Source organism: Sciurus vulgaris (assembly GCF_902686455.1).
Source record: "Sciurus vulgaris genome assembly, chromosome: 10".
Taxonomy (NCBI): Eukaryota; Metazoa; Chordata; class Mammalia; order Rodentia; family Sciuridae; genus Sciurus; species Sciurus vulgaris.
In genome coordinates this window covers 77,637,927-77,657,881 of record NC_136470.1, presented here as the reverse complement: position 1 = coordinate 77,657,881, position 19,955 = coordinate 77,637,927, and the positions used below count along the sequence as shown (strand labels likewise).

At 36.0% G+C, this 19,955-nt stretch overlaps 1 long non-coding RNA gene across 1 annotated transcript in view; it reads left to right on the top strand.

Moving 5' to 3' along the window:
• Positions 1-13,783, top strand: part of LOC306671087 — a 123,949-nt gene extending 110,166 nt beyond the window's left edge. Inside the window, exon 3 of the long non-coding RNA XR_013766583.1 lies at positions 13,719-13,783. This is a non-coding gene — a long non-coding RNA (uncharacterized lncRNA). The remainder of the gene's footprint in view (positions 1-13,718) is intronic.
• Positions 13,784-19,955: the final 6,172 nt, after the last annotated feature.

Below are 19,955 nucleotides of genomic sequence, written 5' to 3'. Positions count from 1 at the left end.
TTTCTGATTGTACATGGAGTAAAAGCATACCATTTGCGTAATCATACATTTACATAGGGTAATGATGTTTGATTCATTCTGTTATTTTTTCCTCCCCCCACCACTCCCACCCCTCTTTTCCCTCTATACAGTCCTTCTTCCTCCATTCTTGCCCCCCATCCCACATTATGTGTCATCATCCACTTACCAGCAAGATCATTTGTCCTTTGTTTTTTTTGAGATTGGCTTATCTCACTTAGCATGGTATTCTTCAAATTCATCCATTTGCCTCCAAATGCCATAATTTTATTATTCTTCATAGCTGAGTAATATTCCATTGTATATATAGACAACAGTTTCTTTATCCATTCATCAATTGAAGGACTTCTACGTTGGTTCCACAATCTGGCTATTGTGAATTGAGCAGCTATGCACATTGATGTGGCTGTATCTTGCAGTATGCTGATTTTAAGTCCTTTGGGTATAGGCTGAGGAGTGGGATAGCTGGGTCAAATGGTGGGTCCATTCCAAGTTTTCTAAGGAATCTCCACACTGCTTTCCAGAGTGGCTGCACTAATTTGCAGCCCCACCAGCAATGTATGAATGTACCTTTTCCCCCACATCCTCTGCAACACCTATTATTGCTTGTATTCTTGATAATTGCCTTTCTAATTGGGGTGAGATGGAATCTTAGTGTAGTTTTGATTTGCATTTCTCTTATTACTAAAGATGGTGAACATTTTTTCATATGTTTGTAGATCTTCTTCTGTGCAGTGTCTATTCATATCCTTAGCCCATTTGTTGATTAGGTTATTTGTGTTCTTCATGTAGAGCTTTTTGAGTTCTTTATATATTCTGGAAATTAGTGCTCTATCTGAAGAATGAGTGGCAAAGATATTCTCCCACTCTGTAGGCTCTCTCTTCACATTACTGATAGTTTCCTTAGCTGAGAGAAAGCTATTTAGTTTGAATCTGTCCTAGTTATTGATTCTTGCTTTTATTTTGTGTGCTATGGGAGTCCTGTTAAGGAAGTCTGATCCAAGCCAACAAGGTGAAGATTTGGACTTACTCTTTCTTCTATAAGATGCAGGGTCTCTGGTCTTATTTCAAGGTCCTTATCCATTGTGAGTTGATTTTTGTGCAGTGTGAGAGATAGGGGTTTAGTCTCATCCTTTTGCATATGAATTTCCAGTTTTCCCAGCACCATTTGTTGAAGAGGCTATCTTTTCTCCATTGCATATTTTTGGTCCCTTTGTCTAGTATGAGAAAATTGTATTTATTTGGGTTTGTGTCCGTGTCCTCTATTCTGTACCATTGATCTACCTATTTTGGTACCAATACTATGCCATTTTTGTTACTATTGCTTTGTAGTATAGCTGAAGTTCTGGTATTGCAATAATCCCCTGTTTCATTCTTCCTGCTAAGGATTGCTGTAGCTATTCTGGGTTTCTTATTCTTTCAGATGAATTTCATGATTACTTGCTCTATTTCTGTGAGGTACATCATTGGGATTTTAATTGGAATTGCATTGAATCTGTATAGCACTTTTGGTAGTATGGCCATTTTGACAATATTAATTCTGCCTATCCAAGAACATGGGAGATCTTTCCATCTTCTAAGGTCTTCCTCAATTTCTTTCTTCCATGTTTTGTAGTTTTTATTGTAGAGTTCTTTTACCTCTTTGGTTAGATTGATTTCCAAGTTTTTTTTTTTTTTGAGGCTATTGAAAATGGAGTTGTTTTCCTCATTTCCCTTTTAGCTGTTTCATTGCTTGTGTATAAAAATGCTTTAGATTTATGCATGTTGATTTTATAGCCTGCTATTTTGCTGAATTCATTGATGAGGTCTAGAAGTTTTCTGGAGGAGGTTTTTGGATCCTCTAAATATAGAATCATGTCATCCGCAAATAGTGACAGCTTAAGTTCCTCTTTTCCTATTTGTATCCCTTTAATTTCTTTAGTCTGCCTAATTGCTCTGGCTAGAGATTCGAGAACAGTGTTGAATAGAAGTGGTGAAAGAGGAAATCCCTGTCTTGTTCCCATTTTTAAAGGGAATGGTTTCAGTTTTTCTCTATTAAGAATGATGTAGGCCATGGGCTTAGCATAAATAGCTTTTACAATGTTCAGGTATGTTCTACTATCCCTATTTTTTCTAGTGTTTTGAGCATGAAGGGGTGTTGTATTTTGTCGAATGCTTTTTCTGCATCAATTGATATAACCATATGATTCTTATCCTTAAGTCTATTGACATGATGGATTACATTTACTGATTTACAGATGTCGAACCAACCTTGCATTCCAGGGATGAACCCCACTTGATCGTGGTGCATGATTTTCTTAATATGTTTGGATACATTTTGCCAGTATTTTGTTAAGGATCTTTGCATCTATATTCATCAAGGATATTGGTCTAAAAGTTTCTTTCCTTGATATGTCTTTGCCTGCTTTGGCTATGATGGTGATATTAGCTTCATAGAATGAGTTTGGTAGGGTACCCTCTTTTTCTATTTCCTGGAATACTTAGAGAAGTATTGGAATGAGTTCTTCTTTGAAGGTCTTGTAGAACTCAGTTGAGAATCCATCTGGTACTGGGCTTTTCTTGGATGGTAGGTTTTTAATGGCTTCTTCTATTTCATTGCTTGATATTGATCTGTTTAAATTGTGTATGTCCTCCTGGTTCAGTTTGGGAGGAGCACATGTCTCTACAAATTTGTCAATGTCTTTGGTAGTTTCTATTTTGTTGGAATACAGATTTTCAAAGTAGCTTCTCATTATGTTATGTATTTCAGTGGTGTCTGTCATGATATTTCCTTTTTCATTATGAATTTTAGTAATTTGAGTTTTCTCTCTCCTTCTCTTTGTTAGGGTGGCTAAGGGTTTGTCTATTTTGTTTACTTTCTCAAAGAACCAACTTTTTGTTTTGTCAAGTTTTTGAATTGTTTGTTTTGTTTCAATTTCATTGATTTCAGCTCTGATTTTAATTATTTCCTGTCTTCTACTACTTTTGGTGTTCTTCTGTTCTTCTTTTTCTAGGGCTTTGAGCTGTAATGTTAGGTCATTTAGTTGTTGACTTTTCATTCTTTTCTGGAATGCACTCCATGCAATGAATTTTCCTCTTAGTACTGCTTTCATAGTGTCCCAGTTTTCCCAGCACCATTTGTTGAAGAGGCTATCTTTTCTTCATTGCATATTTTTGGTCCCTTTGTCTAGTATGAGAAAATTGTATTTATTTGGGTTTGTGTCTCTGTCCTCTATTCTGTACCATTGATCTACCTGTCTATTTGGGTGCAAATAGCATGCCATTTTTGTTACTATTGCTTTGTAGTATAGTTGAATTTCTGGTTTTGCAATACTCCCTGCTTCCCTCTTCCTGCTAAGGATTGCTTTAGCTATTGTGGATCTCTTACTCTTCCAGATGAATTTCATGATTGGTTGCTCTATTTCTGTGAGGTACATCATTGGGATTTTAATTGGAATTGCATTGAATCTGTATAGCACTTTTGGTAGTATGACCATTTTGACAATATTAATTCTGCCTATCTGAGAACATGGGAGATCTTTCCATCTTCTAATGTTTTCTTTAATTTCTTTCTTTAGTGTTCTGTAATTCTCATTGTAGAGGTCTTTAACCTCTTTTGTTAGATTGATTTCCAAGTATTTTATTTTTTTCAAGGCTATTGTGAATGAGGTAGTTTTCCTAACTTCTCTCTCAGAGGATTCATCACTTATGAATAAAAATGCATTAGATTTATGAGCATTGATCCTATATCCTGCTACTTTACTGAATTCTCTTATGAGTTCTATAAGTTTTCTGGTGGAATTTCTGGGTTCCTCCAAATATATAATCATGTCATCAGTGAACAGGGATAGTTTGAGTTCTTTTTTTCCTGTTCGTATCCCTTTAATTTCTTTGGTTTGTCTAATTGCTCTGGCTAGAGTTTCAAGGAAAATTTTGAATAGAAGTGGTGAAAGAGGGCCTCCCTGCCTTGTTCCAGTTTTTAGTGGGAATGCTTTCAGTTTTTCACCATTTAGAATGATATTGCCCATGGGCTTAGCATACATGGCCTTTACAATATTAAGGAATGTTCCCACTATCCCTCTTTTTTCTAGTGTTTTGAGCATGAAGGGATGCTGTATTTTACCAAATGCTTTCTCTGCATCTATGAAAATAATCATGTGATTCTTGACTTCAAGTCTGTTGATATGGTGAATTACATTTATTGATTTCTGGATATTGAACCAACCTTCTATCCCTGGGATAAAACACACTTGATTGTGGTGCACTATCTTTTAAATATTTTTGTATGCAATTTGCTAAAATTTTGTTAAGTATTTTTGCATCAATGTTGATTAAGGATATTGGTCTGAAATTTTCTTTCCTTGATGTGTCTCTGTCTGGTTTAGATATCAGGGTGATATTGTCTTTGTAGAATGAGTTTGGAAGAGTTCCCTCCTCTTCTATTTCATGGAATACTTTGAGGAGTATTGGAATGAGCTCTTCTTTAAAGGTTTTGTAGAACTCAGCTGACAACGCATCTGGTCCTGGACTTTTCTTTGTTGATAGGCTTTTGATGACTGCTTCGATTTCATTACTTGAAGTTGATCTATTTAAATTGTGTATGTCCTCCTGGTTCAGTTTAGGTAATTCATATGTCTCTAGAAACCTGTTGATGTCTTTGAGATTTTCTATTTTGTTGGAGTATAGATTTTCAAAATAGCTTCTAATTATGTTTTGTATTTCAATCATTTCTGTTGTGATATTTCCTTATTCATCTGGAATTTTAGTAATTTGAATTTTCTCTCTCCATTTTGTTAGTGTGGCTAAGGGTTTATTAATTTTGTTTATTTTTTCAAAGAACCACCTTTTTATTTTGTTAATTTTTTTCTATTGTTTGTTTTGTTTCAAATTCATTGATTGCAACTCTGATTTTAACTATTTCCTGCCTTCTACTACTTTTGGTGTTGCTCTGTTCCTCTTTTTCTAGGGCTTTGAGCTGTAGTGTTAGGTCATTTATTTGTTGATTTTTTTCTTTTTTTATTGAATGCGCTCCATGAAATGAATTTTCCTCTAAGCACTGCTTTCATAATGTACCAGAGATTTTGATATGATATATCTTTGTTCTCATTTACCTCTAAGAATTTTTAAATTTCCCCCTGATGTCTTCTGTTATCCATTCTTTATTCCATAGCATATTATTTAATCTCCAGGTGTTAAAGTAGTGTCCATTTTTTATTCTGTCATTTATTTCTAGTTTCAATCCATTATGGTTTGATAGAATACAAGGTAGTAGCTCTATCTTCTAGTATTTGCTAACAGTATGTTTGTGGCATAAAATATGGTCTATTTTAGAGAAGGATTCATGTGCTGCTGAGAGGAAAGTGTATTGGATCTTTGTTGGATGGAATATTCTATATATGTCCATTAAGTATAAATTGTTGATTGTGTTATTGAGATCTATGGTTTCTTAGTTCAGTTTAGGTTTGGAAGATCTGTCTAGTGGTGAGAGACATGTGTTACAATCACCTAGTAGTATTGTTTTGTGGTCTATTTTGTTCTTACAATTGAGAGGGATTTGTTTGACATATGAGTCAATGTTTGGGGCATAGATATTTATGGTTGTATGTCTTGTTGATTTATGCTTCCCTTAAGAGGTATGAAATGTCCTTCTTTATTGCTTCTGACTAACTGTGGCTTGAAGTCCACATTATCTGATATGAGGATGGATACTCCAGCTTTTTTGCTGAATCCATGTGTATGGTATGTTTTTTCCCATCCTTTCACCTTTTTTCTGTGGTATCTCATTCTATGAGATGAGTCTCTTGCAGGAAGCATATTGTTGGGTCTTTCTTTTTAATCCAATCTGCCAGTCTATGTCTTTTGATTGATGAATTCAGGCCATTAACATTTAGAGTTATTATTGTGATATGATTTGTATTCCCAGTCATTTGGCTCATTTTTGTTTTTTAACATGACTTTGTTTCTCCTTTATTTGGCTTTTCCTTTAGGGTAGTTCCTCCCTTTGCTGATTTACATCGTTGTTTTTCATCTCTTCCTCATGGAATATTTTGTGAGAATGTTCTGTAGTGCCGGCTTTCTTTCTGTAAATTCTTTTAGCTTTTGTTTATTATGGAAGAATTTTATTTCGTCATCAAATCTGAAGGTAAGTTTTGCTGGGTATAAGATTCTTGGTTGGCATTTGTTTTCTTTCAGAGCTTGAAAAATGTTGTTCCAGACCCTTCTAACTTTTAGGGTCTGGGTTGAAAAATCTGCTTATATTCATATTGGTTTTCCCCTTAATGTAATTTGATTTTTTTCTCTTGCATCCTTTAAAATTCTGTCTTTATTTTGTAAGTTAAGTGTTTTCATAATAATGGGCCTTGGTGTGGGTCTGTTGTAATTTTGTACATTTGGAGTCCTATTAGCCTCTTGTACTGGATTTTCCATTTCATTCTTCAGATTTGGAAAATTTTCTGATATTATTTCATTGAATAGATTGTTCATTCCTTTAGTTTGTTTCTCTGTGCCTTCCTCAATCCCAATAATTTTTAAATTTGGCCTTTCATGATATCCCATAATTCTTGTAGATTCTGTTCATGATTTCTTACCATCTTCTCTGTTTGATCAACTTTGTTTTCAAGATTAAATATTTTGTCTTCAATATCTGAGGTTCTGTCTTTCAGGTGTTCTATCCTATTGGTTATGCTTTCTATGGAGTTTTTAATTTGGTTTATTGTTTCCTTCGTTTTAAGAATTTCTGTTTGGTTTTTTATTTTTTTCAGTATCTCTAACTCTGTATTGAAATGATCTTTTGCTTCCCACATTTGCTCTTCTGTTGATTGGTATGATAACTCAAAGCCTGCATTTGCTCTTTCATCTCATCATTTACTTCTCTGATCAATTTAATTATGTATATTCTGACTCCCTTCTGACATTTCTTCCTCCATGCTGTCATTGGATTTTATTGATGTAGCATCCTGGTTTGTTTGGGAAATTTTCTTCCCTTGTTTTCTCATAATGCTCAGGTATGTTCCCTTCTAGTAGTGAAACTTTAAAATATTGCAGATTTCTCCTATTGAGTTCTAGTGTCCCTGTATTTTTCCAATAACTCACCTCCTAGCCTTCAGTAGCCTGAAGTCTTGGAGGAACTTGATAATGCAGTGATTCACAAGGAACCTGCCCGTCTAGGGGTGGTGGCCTTCAGGTGGGGTGTAGTCCCTGCTAGTGGGCAGAGGCACCTCCAGGTGTTTACTGATGATCAGCCAAAGGGGCACTAGACTGTGGGCTTGGGCATGGCTGATCTGGGCCTGGGTCTCTGGTTCTACTGTCCTGGTGGAAAAGTCTCACCTAGTGGGCAATATTCACCCAGTGGGAAGTCTCACTTGGCAGCACTCCCCTGAGAAGTTCTCTGCAGTTCAGAACTACCGACTGGGGCGGGGAGCCTTGCTCTTCAAGGGAGTCTCTTGCTGGGCAGCCCTCCTCTGTGATGTTCCCTGGGGTCTGGGACTACCACCAGATCTGGGAAGCCTCACTCTGATGGGAACTTTCTTGTCAGGCGGTCCTCCTCCAAGAAGTTCCCTGCTGTTTGGACCTACTTCCCAGGCCAGGGAGCCTCACTCTGTGGGGAAGTCTCTTGCTAGGCAGCCCTCCTATGTGATGAATCTGGCTGTCTGGATTCACAGCTCCAGTGGTGGAGTCTCAATGGGCAACTCTTCTCCACAAAGTTTCCTGCGTTCTGGGACTACCGCCCCTGCTGGGGAGCCTTGTCCAGTGGGGAAGACTCACCCGGTGGCTCTGAGTTTGTCCTGAGTCTCTCAATACCTTCTCTTCTTAAATCCTGAGTCCTGGGGCAACATGGAATGCAGTCACCCTCTAGTCCACCATCTTGAAACTCCCTGTTCTTCTTTTTCTAGGACTTTGAGTTGTAATGTTACGTCATTTAGTTGTTGACTTTTAATTTTTTTAATGTATGAGCTCAATGAAATGAACTTTCCTCTTAGTACTGCTTTTACAGTGTCCCAGAGATTTTGATATGTTGTGTCATTGTTCTCATTTACCTCTAAGAATGTTTTAGTTTCTTCCCTGATGTCTTCTGTTATCATTGCATCATTCAATAGCATATTATTTAGTCTCCAGGGGTAGGGGTAGTTTTTGTTTGTTATTTTATCATTGATTTCTAATTGTATTCCATTGTGGTCTGACAGGATACAAGGTAGTATCTGTTTTTTTGTATTTACTAATGGCTTCTAGTGACATTGCATACGGTCTATTTTGGAGAAGGATCCATGAGCAGCTGGGAAGAAAGTATATTCACTCAATGATGGATGAAATAGTCTGCAAATATCCATTATGTCTATATCATTGATTTTATTATTTAGTTCAATAGTTTCTTTGCTCAGTTTTTGTTTGGAGGATCTATCCAGTGGTGAAAGCAGTGTATTAAAGTGACCCACTATTATTGTGTTTTGATCTATTTGATTCTTAAAATTGAGTAGGGTTCATTTGATGTACATGGATGCTCCATTGTTTGGGGCATAAATATTTAAAATTATTATGTCTTGCTGTTTTATGCTTCTCTTAAGCAGTATGAAATGTCCTTTTTTATCCCTTCTGAGTAACTTAGTTTTGAAGTCCACTTTATCTGATATGAGGATGGAGACCCCTGCTTTTTTACTGGGTCCATGTGCATGGTATGTTTTTCCCCATTCTTTCACAATTAGTCTGTGGATATCTTTTTCTATGAGATGAGTCTCTTGAAGGCAGCATATTGTTGAGTCTTTCTTTTGAATCCAATCTGCCAGTCTCTGTCTTTTGATTATTGAGTGTAGGCCATTAACATTCAGGGCTTTTATTGTGATATGATTTGTATTCCTGGTCATTTTGGCTTATTTTTGGTTTTCAACTTGATTGGTTTCTCCTTTGATTAACTTTTTCCTTTCGGGAAGTTCCTCCCTTTGCTGACTTGCATTGTTTTCCACTTCCTCCTCATGAAATATATTTTTGAGAATGTTTTGTAGTGCAGGCTTCCTATGTGTAAATTCTTTTAACTTTTGTTTATCATGAAAAGATTTTATTTCATCTTCTAATCTGAAGGTTATTTAGCTAGATATAGGATTCTTGGTTGGCATCCATGTACTTTCAGAGTTTGAAATATATTGTTCCAGGGCCATCTTGCTTTTAGTGTCTGGGCTGAGAAATCTGCTAATATCCATGTTGGTTTCCCTTTATAGATAATATAACACTTTTCTCTCACAGTCTTTAAATTCTATCTTTATTTTGTATGTGAGGTATTTTCATTATAATGTGTCTTGTTGTGGATCTGTTGAATTTTGTACACCTTGTGTTCTGTATGCCTCTTCTATTTGATTTTCCACTTCGTTTTTCAGGTTTGGGAAATTTTCTGATATTATTTAATTGAACAGGTTGTTCATTCCTTTGGTTTGTATTTCTGTGCCTTCTTCAATCCCCAAAATTCTTAAATTTAGTCTTTTCATGATATCCCATAATTCTTGGATGTTCCATTCATGATTTCTTAATATCTTCTCAGTTTTTTCAACTTTATTTTCAAGATTAAATATGTTGTCCTCAGTGAGATTCTGTCTGTCTGTCATGAGATCTATTTTGTTGATGATGCTTTCTATTGTGTTTTTAATTTGGTTATTGTTTCTTTCATTTCAAGTGTTTCTGTTTTTTTTTTTTTTTTTTTTTTTTTTTTTTTTTTTTTAATCTGTATCTCTTTATTGAAGTGTTTTGTTGCTTCCTGCATTCGGTCTTTTAACTGTGTATTGGAGTGATCATGCATTGCCTGCCTTTGCTCTTGTATCTCATGATTTGATTCACAAATCATTTTAATTATGCAGGTTATAAACTCTTTTTCTGTCATTTCTATTGCCATGCTGTCATTGTATTCTATCAAAATTGCATCTTGGTTTGTTACGGACACTTTCTTCCTCTGTTTTTCACTATTGTTTCTGTATATTCCCCTCCAGCAGTGAAGATCTGAGGTACTGAAGTTTCCCCCCTGCAGGATTATTGTGACCCCACAGTTTTCCAGTACCTCTCCTTTGAAGGGTAGATCAACATTAGTCGCACCCAATACAAATAAAATGCAGCCCTGAACCAGTTAGTCCCTATAATGACTTTAACATTATTGTAACAAAGAGAATAAGTTCAATTATTATTTACAGAATTCCTAGTGGTGAATGTAGAGGATGGGGAAGGGTGTGGGATGTAGGTGAGTAAAAAGAGGTACCTGTCAAAGGGCCTCCAGTCTCCTTCAGGTGTTTCAGAAAGGGTGCCACCCTTCCAATGATGTTGGCCCTGCCCTCAGGAATAATTCAAAATGAGTGCACCATCCTTCAGTGAAGCTGGGGAGCTCCAGTGATGGGGGACACGGTGTTCAGCATCTGTCTGTGGTGTTGTTGGGTGGGCAGGCATGATCTAAGCTATATTCTTTAAAAGAATTTTCCTGTTGGGAAAGGTCTCTTCCCTTCTCTGCGTATAGAAACTGAACTTTCCTCAAACTGACCTGGAGTCCTAAATAAATATCATTTGTTTGTCTCACAGAGCAGACTTTCTTGAGGAAAAGTATTGACTGGTATCTGTGATAAATTATGAATAATTTCCCATACCTATTTTTGTTATCCCAGGTGTTGATGCAGTTTCTTAAGGAAATAAACATAGAAAATGGATATGCTTTCTAAAAAAAGACTTTGAGTTAACAAAGTTGTTCGCTGAACAGATATGCTCTAGCCCTAGTCTTGACACTGGTGCTGAAGGAAGTGAATGGACTGAAGGGAAATGAACTATACAAAAACCAGGCCAGGTTCATGCCAATGATAACTCATTTCAATGAGATATTTAAATTATTAGCAAATTCAACAGGAAGAAATCAGATGCCTTCCCAGTGGAGGAGGAAAGGGAAATGATCAAAATTTTTTTTTTAATTCTCTGCTGCTTCTTTTGGTATTATACAAGAATACTCTACTTTTGGACTTCATTTCCCATTGTTTCACAGATTTTAGCACTCATTACTAGGGAGGTAAAACTCATCTTCTCATAATGATTTGCAAGATTAATGATATTTATTTCTGTTTTATTCTTTTAATTTTATGTAATTGACAAGTTTTGTGGATAATGCTGGCTTATATTCTCTAGGCTTTCTGTATGTTTCTGTATATTTTCATGCAATACATCTGTTGCAGCACGCAGCTCCTCTCAGAATCATTTTCTGGTTTCAGCTCGCAAATGGGTGAAAGGAAAACAACTTTGAAACCAGGAATGAAATCGCTGCCAAGCTGCAGCTCTGAATGAAATTTGGAGGCTCCTTCAGTTCCTTGAAGTAGCATGTGCCAACTTGTAATGAATCAAAGTTTTATATTCAGAATCTGAATCCTCTCAGCTGCATGTCTGAAGTCAAAGCCTGGAGGATACAGTGTAAGATTCCTATATTGCATTGAATCACTGAATACTTCCATTGGAAATACTTTTGCCTCATTTTCAATTGAATGTTGGGGTGGAGACATTGAGGAAACCAGCATTCCTTTTTAGAATAAAGACAATAAAAAAAGTGACATGACCTTTTTTACTTCCACAAATTGCCTCTGAGAGCATATGTACTTGACAGTGTGCCTACCCACCTTCCTATGTCAGCAACCCTCACTGCTCAATCATCGAAGAAGGTGTAAAACAAATACCCATATATATCCATTTTGTTAAATAAAATAATCTCTTTGTCAAAGTATGTTTTGCCTTAGGAGAATAAATGGGAGATGTTCTTTCTGAAGGCTTACATTGAAAGGTTGGGTATCTTCTTTCCTATTTTGCAAAACCTCATCTATCACATTTAGTGGCTTCTATGGCCAAATTTACCCGATGGTATGGCAAGTGTGACTGTGCTATGGCCTGGCCATCTTCCTCTCAGATCCTTTTCCTTGGATTTTTTTTTTTCAAGTACTGAATGAAATTGGAACTTCTCATGTAAATTATAAAAAGATTTATATAATTTAAATGTCGATTTATTATCATGGTTCTAATGTGCCCTAAAGTTCACAGTGATTTATATTTGTTATTTGTGATTGACAGATAAAATTCTGTTTTAAGATTACTATGGTCCTTGACTAGAGATTAAAGAAATGACTTTACCTGGAAATAAAATTTTATTTGGATTAAAATTATATTTAACTCAAATATAAGTACATATGAGAAATTATCTTGTTCAATGATAGATAACAATATGTAAATAAATAATAATAAGCTGGTTAATCTCTCTCTCTTTCTCTCTCTCTCTCTCTCTCTCTCACACACACACACACACACACACACACGTGAATGCATGAATCTTAATCTTAGTTGTTAGTTCCAAACAAATTAATAATTTACACTTGGGATTTTTATGGGATCTGGCTTTAAGAATGATTTGATCTATTTGCTAATCCAAATAATTAAAGGGAAAGAAGAGAGCACTTTATACTCTTAAGGACAGTGAAACTGAACTCTACAGTGGTTACTTGACTTGCATTAAAAAAATGTTAGTTTCTGGTAGATTGAGTGCTTCAATCCCCTGGTATCTGTCTTTATAAAGTCAATAAACTACCTAGGGGATGAATGAGCTCTCCTTGCTCTGAGTATTTGTTAAAATAACCAAATAGTTTGTGTGTTCGTTTGTTTGTTTTTGTGGTGCTGGGGATTGAACCCATGTCCTTATGCTTGCAAGTTAAGCACTGTACCAACTGAGCTATATCCCCAGTCCCCAAATAGTTTTAATAAATATGTTTACCTTAATTTCTTCCAATTGAAATAATTTATCTTGGTATGTAACCAAAAAATTTGGTTGTAACCATGACATGAATATTGTATCCCCCTAACATTTACATGCTGAACCCATAACCTTTAAAGTGATGGTGTTTGGATGCAAGCTTTTGGGAGCTAATAAGGTTTACAGGAATTCCTGAGGAATGAGAGCCATAAATATCTACTGTTTCAGCCCCTTAACCTGACCCTAGTCTAAGGCATTTTGTTAGAGCAGCCTAATCAATCTAACACATCTACCAATTTTACCACATCTACCTATTTCAAAGAATGTAACCAGACTAGCATGTGGCTTAATTTTTTTTTTGTTTTAAATTTTATTACTTAGTTAAAATCTTCTATTTTCTTTTTCCTCTCCTCTCCCTCCCTCCCTCTCCCTCTCCCTCTTCTCCTCTCTTCTCTTTTCTTCTTTCTTCCCTGTTCCTTTCCTCCATTTGACATCAGTAAAAGTTTTAAACATCATGAAAAGTAATCTGGCTGTAAATGGAGAAATGGTACCAAAACAAAGTGAAAAGATAAACCCCAAGGACACACAGAAAACCCTAAATAAACCCTCAAGTTTGGCCTGGCAGGGGGTTCACATATCACAAAAACTTCAACTCAACCCTCTTGCATTGACTCCTCGGACAAGTGCTGAATGAACACCAACAATGCCTTTTGTTAACATAGCAAGTGGGACACTAGATAACTTTTTAAATTTAATTTTTTTTTTAAATACAGTACATGATACACAGGGTCTCTAAGATGGCCCTGCATAAACCCCCATGAACACCTGAGCCAAGTACTGGCTGTTTATAAAAATTTTTGCTACAAAAGTATAAATTAATATTACAGATATTAAGAAATATGAAACAAAATTTATAAGGATCAAGAAAAATATTTGATAACTGTAGAAAACTCTGGCCTAAAAAAAAAATTTTTTTTTTTTTAAGATGACCTGAGTTTCTTGCACTCGGAGAGTCAGACTCAAACAGAGGTGTGTGTGGTGTTGCCCAGAACGCTGTCACTACTGAGAAGGTGCCAGGGCGCATGCACCGCGGTTACTGAGGAAGGCAGGAAGGTGCCAGGGCTTTCTCAAGACTACCTGATGTAAGTGAATTGCCAATGTGGAGTTGCGGGTAATGAAAAAGGTAGGATCAGAAAATAACTGAAAATAATTTATGCTTCTTACAAAATATCTCCGCCTTGGGTGGTCGTACGGCCTCCTGAGGCTTGGGATCTGGATGGCCTGGCTGCGGGGCTCCTGGTCTCTCCAGGTGGCGAGGCCTCAGAAAATATCTTAAAGAAGAACTTCAACAAAACTTATTAAATACATGGATGCTTGGGATCATTAAAGACAAATTTATTTGGGCCATTTAAAAATAGTGTATAAAAGGCATAGTTTCGAAACTATTATGAAATTAAGTACACAGAATCGATTTTTCATTTGTTACTCCTTATTAGATTATGAACAATACTTTTCGACATTTATAAAACATTGAACCCTATCATTATGTAAATATTATTCTAATTTAGATGTTATAGAGAAACAGATGTATAAGATAGGCAAAACATATTATGACATAGAAAATTCTGTGGGAAAAAATGTACAGTGGAATGCAGCACATAGAGAAATATCAGTTACTACATGCAATAGAAATATTTAATGTTGATCTGTAATTATAATTTTTATCTGAATTTGAAAATATTTTCTAGCATTTTTGAGGAAGAATCTTTCTCAATTTAAAATGTTATTTTAGACGTATGCTTATTCATATATCTAATTGTGCAACTATTATTTTTTATAAAAAAGGACTTTTTTCAGTCATATACAAGAAAATCTCTTCATAAAAAATTATATCTCATTTTTATTATCTTATAATCTCCTAAACAAATAATCATATGGCTAATAGACATATACATTCAATTTAGTTTTATATTTTCTCTAGTAATTCTTATGTGACATAAGGGATTTATTCCTGTGAAAATAATTATTTTAGAGGAAACCTATCTAACATTTATTAAAGCAATAAACCAGTGAAAACCATTTCATTTATTTTATAAGAAAAATATTTTAATAAATCAGTTTTTCTTTGAACTTTAAATAATTCCATAGTGAGTAGTAATCGTAGAATTGTTAAAGAAATAATGGGCAAATAATTAAATGTCAAAATCTGGGACTTAAAAATTAAATGCTATTTTCTCCCCTGTTGCTCCCTGTCAGGCAACAAGGTCCGATGTACCTTCTCAGGGCCCGCCTGAGGAGAATATGGGGCCGAGTAGGATGATGAGTGTCCACGGCAAAGGAAACACACCAGAGCCGGGAGGTCTATCAGCGCACGAGGCACAGCAGGAATCTCGTTTATTGAGGAAATCACACAGCTTTTATGTAGGGTGGAGGCTAGGTGGGAACCAATCAGCTTAAAAGGTCAGCAAGACATGTGGGGGTTCACGCAGGTGAGAGTCCCATAGGACTATATGGCAAGCACGAGCTGATCACGTTCACGGAACTGTTGTTAACCAATCCCTGACGGTGGTCCGATTCATCGTCAGTAACTATTGAAACCGCCTTTGAGGTCTTGATCTAGCTCGCTCACCAGGAACAAGGAGTCAGCCTGAGTTAGTTAACGTGTCATTAGTCCCAACACATCCCCCTTTTTTGTTTTATATTAAGGGTGTGTCTGTCTTAGGTTGCCCCTGGGAGGGTCTTACCCATCATGGAACATCACCCTAGCAGTTTGGGGGTCCGCCTTACTCAAAGGTGTGCCTGCCTTAGGTTGTCCTCCTCTGAGGATCTTGCCCGTCATTGACTACCACCTTAGCACTTCGGGCAGGCCCCTCAGGAGGAGCAGGGCTTAAGGGAGAGACACTTAGACCCCAGTGTTCTGATACGAGTGATTCATGATCCTACAGGGCTCCCAATCATCATTATCAAGGGTGGTATAATACTGTTGGACCACCATGAGCTGCGCAGACTTAGCCTGGCTTTTAAGGAAATGGATAAGCTTATTGATTATGCAAGGCCCAAAGGTGAACACAAGGACAATGGTGATTAGCAGTTCCCTAAGCAGGAGGCGGTAGGGAAGCCACCCGTGTAACCCAGTCCAGAGGAAATTAGAGAGCTGCAAAGTGCAATGTTAGGAGCTCTGTGTGGCTCTCAAGGAAGTCCACTGTCCAGAGTCACGAGGTCAGAGACCCTAATCTTAATCACTGTTGTCCCATTTTTGCTACTGCGCTTTACACTCTTTCTTAAATGTCATTTTAAGCAGTTTACAAATATTGACTCCTGAGTCTATATGAACATTAGTTAACACAATTTAACATTATATCTAAAACATGAATTAAAGCAAGGCTGAGAAAGCTTTTAAGTTTCCTTTTGTGTGGCAAAGTGGCAAAATGTTTTTATGCTTAACCTTTAAACAAATCATGCTCTCAATAACTTTTAGAAATACACTTAACAAATTTTACATATACCCTATTGATGACAGGTCCTATATAGAACATTAAATAAGTTTACCATTACAGACAAGTTTAATTTGAAGAATAGCAGCTTGATAAATTTCCTGCTTTTAAAGGCTTGTATACCTGGAAAATATGAACACATTTAATATACAAAGAATAATGTTTAAGTTTGTGACTACATGAAATAACTTTGTAAATTAATCAGATGTCTCTAACAAACACGTTTGAGTAATCCCATACATGTCAACTCTAATTCACGTCTTATTGTAAAAAACACAAGATATCAGATAAATGTAAAAAAAAAAAAACAAGATGTCAGACAAGTGTAAACAGTATTTGCCATCTCTTTACTGTTGAAGAAAAATCCTAGAAAAATTGATGTTAGACATTTTATAAACATCAGCATTTTATTAGTTTGAGCACCTAGAGACTTGTGAGTTAATTTTAAAGACATTTTACTTCTATTAGTTTACCCAATTTAAATTGAACCTTTATAATCATGTGAATTAAAAATATTTGGATCCATTGTTTTTTTCAAGGTAGGTGATTTATTAGGCCCAAGGAAACAAACAAACAGACCACATTTCAGAAGATGCTGACAAGAGGAAAATAGCCTTGCAAAGCTGGCAAGTCCTTATTTCATTTTTTTTTAAATGTTGCACTGTACTTTAATTAAAATGAATAAGCTAATTAAACTAGAAAGAAAGTTCATATAAACCCATGGGAGTGTAACATTAAAGAATATACCCTTTGTTAACACTCTGTGATATGAGAAAAGATTATAGCACATTAGAGATAAATATTAGTTGCCTTTTGTTACATTAAAGGTTCCTGGATCATATATCATACTATTTTTTTAAAGTTTTTTAAAAATTTTTTATTTATTTATTTTTAATTAAAAATCATAAATTTACATAGGGCAATGTTGTTTGATTCATTCTGTTATTTTTTTCCCTTCCCCCACCCCTCCCACCCCTCTTTTCCCTCTATACAGTCCTTCCTTCCTCCATTCTTACCACCCTCCTTATTCCTAAACCTAAACCTAACCCTAAACCTAACCCTAACCCTAACGCTCACCCCTCCTACCCCCCCTTATATGTCCTCATCCGCTTATCAGCGAGATCATTCGTCCTTTAGTTTTTTGAAATTGGCTTATCTCATATAGCATGATATCCTCCAATTATCCATTTGCCTGCCAATGCCATAATTTTATCATTCTTCATGGCGGAGTAATATTTCATTGTATATATGCCACAGTTTCTTTAACCATTCGTCAACTGAAGGGCATCTAGGTTGGTTCCACAATCTGGCTATAGTGAATTGAGCAGCTATGAACATTGATGTGGCTATATCTCTGTAGTATGCTGATTTTAAGTCCTTTGGGTATAGGCCAAGGAGTGGGATAGCTGGGTCAAATGGTGATTCCATTCCAAGCTTTCTGAGGAATCTCCATACTGCTTTCCAGAGTGGCTGCACTAATTTGCAATCCCGCCAGCAATGTATGAGTGTACCTTTTTCCCCACATCCTTGCCAACACCTATTGTTGCTTATGTTCTTGATAATCGCCATTCTAATTGGGGTGAGATGAAATCTTAGGGTAGTTTTGATTTGCATTTCTCTTATTACTAGAGATGTTGAACATTTTTTTATATATCTGTTGATTGCATATACATCTTCTGTGAAGTGTCTGTTCATTTCCTTAGCCCATTTGTTGATTGGATTATTTGTATTCTTGGTATAGAGTTTTTTTAGCTCTTTAAAGATTCAGGATATTAGCGCTCTATCTGAAGTATGAGTGGCAAAGATATTCTCCCACTCTGTAGGCTCTCTCTTCACATTACTGATAGTTCTCTTTGCTGAGAGAAAGCTTTTTGTTTGAATCTATCCCAGTTGTTGATTCTTGCTTTTATTTCTTGTGCTATGGGAGTCCTGTTAAGGAAGTCTGATCCTAAGTCAACAAGGTGAAGGTTTGGACCTACTTTTTCTTCTATAAGATGCAGGGTCTTTGGTCTGATTTCAAGGTCCTTGATCCATTTTGAGTTGAGTTTTGTGCAGGGTGAGAGATAGGGGTTTAATTTCATTCTGTTGCATATGGTTTTCCAGTTTTCCCAGCACCGTTTGTTGAAGAGGCTATCTTTTCTCCATTGCATATTTTTGGCACCTTTGTCTAGTATGAGAAAATTGTATTTATTTGGGTTTGTGTCCGTGTCCTCTATTCTGTACCATTGATCTACCTGTCTATTTTGGTACCAATACCATGCTGTTATTGTTACTATTGCTTTGTAATAGAGTTGAAGATCTGGTATTGTGATACTCCCTGCTTCGCTCTTTCTACTGAGGATTGTTTTAGCTATTCTGGGTTTCTTATTCTTCCAGATGAATTTCATAATTGCTCGCTCTATTTCTGTAAGGTACATCATTGGGATTTTAATTGGAATTGCATTGAATCTGTATAGCACTTTTGGTAGTATGGCTATTTTGACAATATTAATTTTTCCTATCCATGAACATGGGAGATCTTTCCATCTTCTAAGGTTTTCTTTAATTTCTTTCTTTAGTGTTCTGTAGTTCTCATTGTAGAGGTCTTTCACCTCTTTTGTTAGATTGATTCCCAAGGTTTTTTTTTTTTTTGAGGCTGTTGTGAAGGGGTAGTTTTCCTAACTTCTCTTTATGAGGATTCATCACTTGTGTATAAAAAATGCATTAGATTTATGTGCATCGATCTTATATTCCGCTCCTTTACTGAATTCACTAATGAGTTCTAAAAGTTTTCTGGTGGAATTTCCTGGTTCCTCTAAGTATATAATCATGTCATCAGCAAATAGGGATAATTTGAATTCTTCTTTTCCTATTTGTATCCCTTTAATTTTTTGGTCTTTCTAATTGCTCTGGCTAGAGTTTCAAGGACGATATTGAATAGAAGTGATGAAAGAGGGCATCCCTGCCTTGTTCCAGTTTTTAGGGGGAATGCTTTTAGTATTTCACCATTTAGAATGATATTGGCCATGGGCTTAGTGTAGATAGCCTTCACATGTTAAGGAATGATCCCACTATCCCAATTTTTTCTAGTGTTTTGAGCATGAAGGGATGCTGTATTTTATCAAATGCTTTTTCTGCATCTATTGAAATAATCATGTGATTCTTAACTTTTAGTCTGTTGATATGATGAATGACATTTATTGATTTCTGGATGTTGAACCAACCTTGCATCCCTGGGATGAAACCCACTTGATCGTGGTGCACTATCTTTTTAATATATTTTTGTATGCGATTTGCTAAAAGTTTGTTGAGAATTTTTGTGTCGATGTTCATTAAGGATATCGGTCTGAAATTTTCTTTCCTTGTTGTGTCTCTGTCTGGTTTAGGTATCAGGGTGATATTGGCTTCATAGAATGAGTTTGGGAGGGTTCCTTCCTCTTCAATTTTATGGAATACTTTGAGAAGTATTGGAATGAGCTCTTCTTTAAAGGTTTTGTAGAACTCGGCTGAGAACCCATCTGGTCCCAGACTTTTCTTTGTTGGTAGGCTTTTGATGACCTCTTCTATTTCATTGCTTGAAATTGATTTATTTAAGTTGTGTATGTCCTCTTTGTTCAGTTTAGGTAATTCATATGTCTCTAGAAACTTGTTCGAGGTTTTCTGTTTTGTTGGAGTATAGATTTTCTCTTTATTTTGTATGTTAGGTATTTTCATAATAATATGCCTTGGTGTAGGTCTGTTGTAATTTT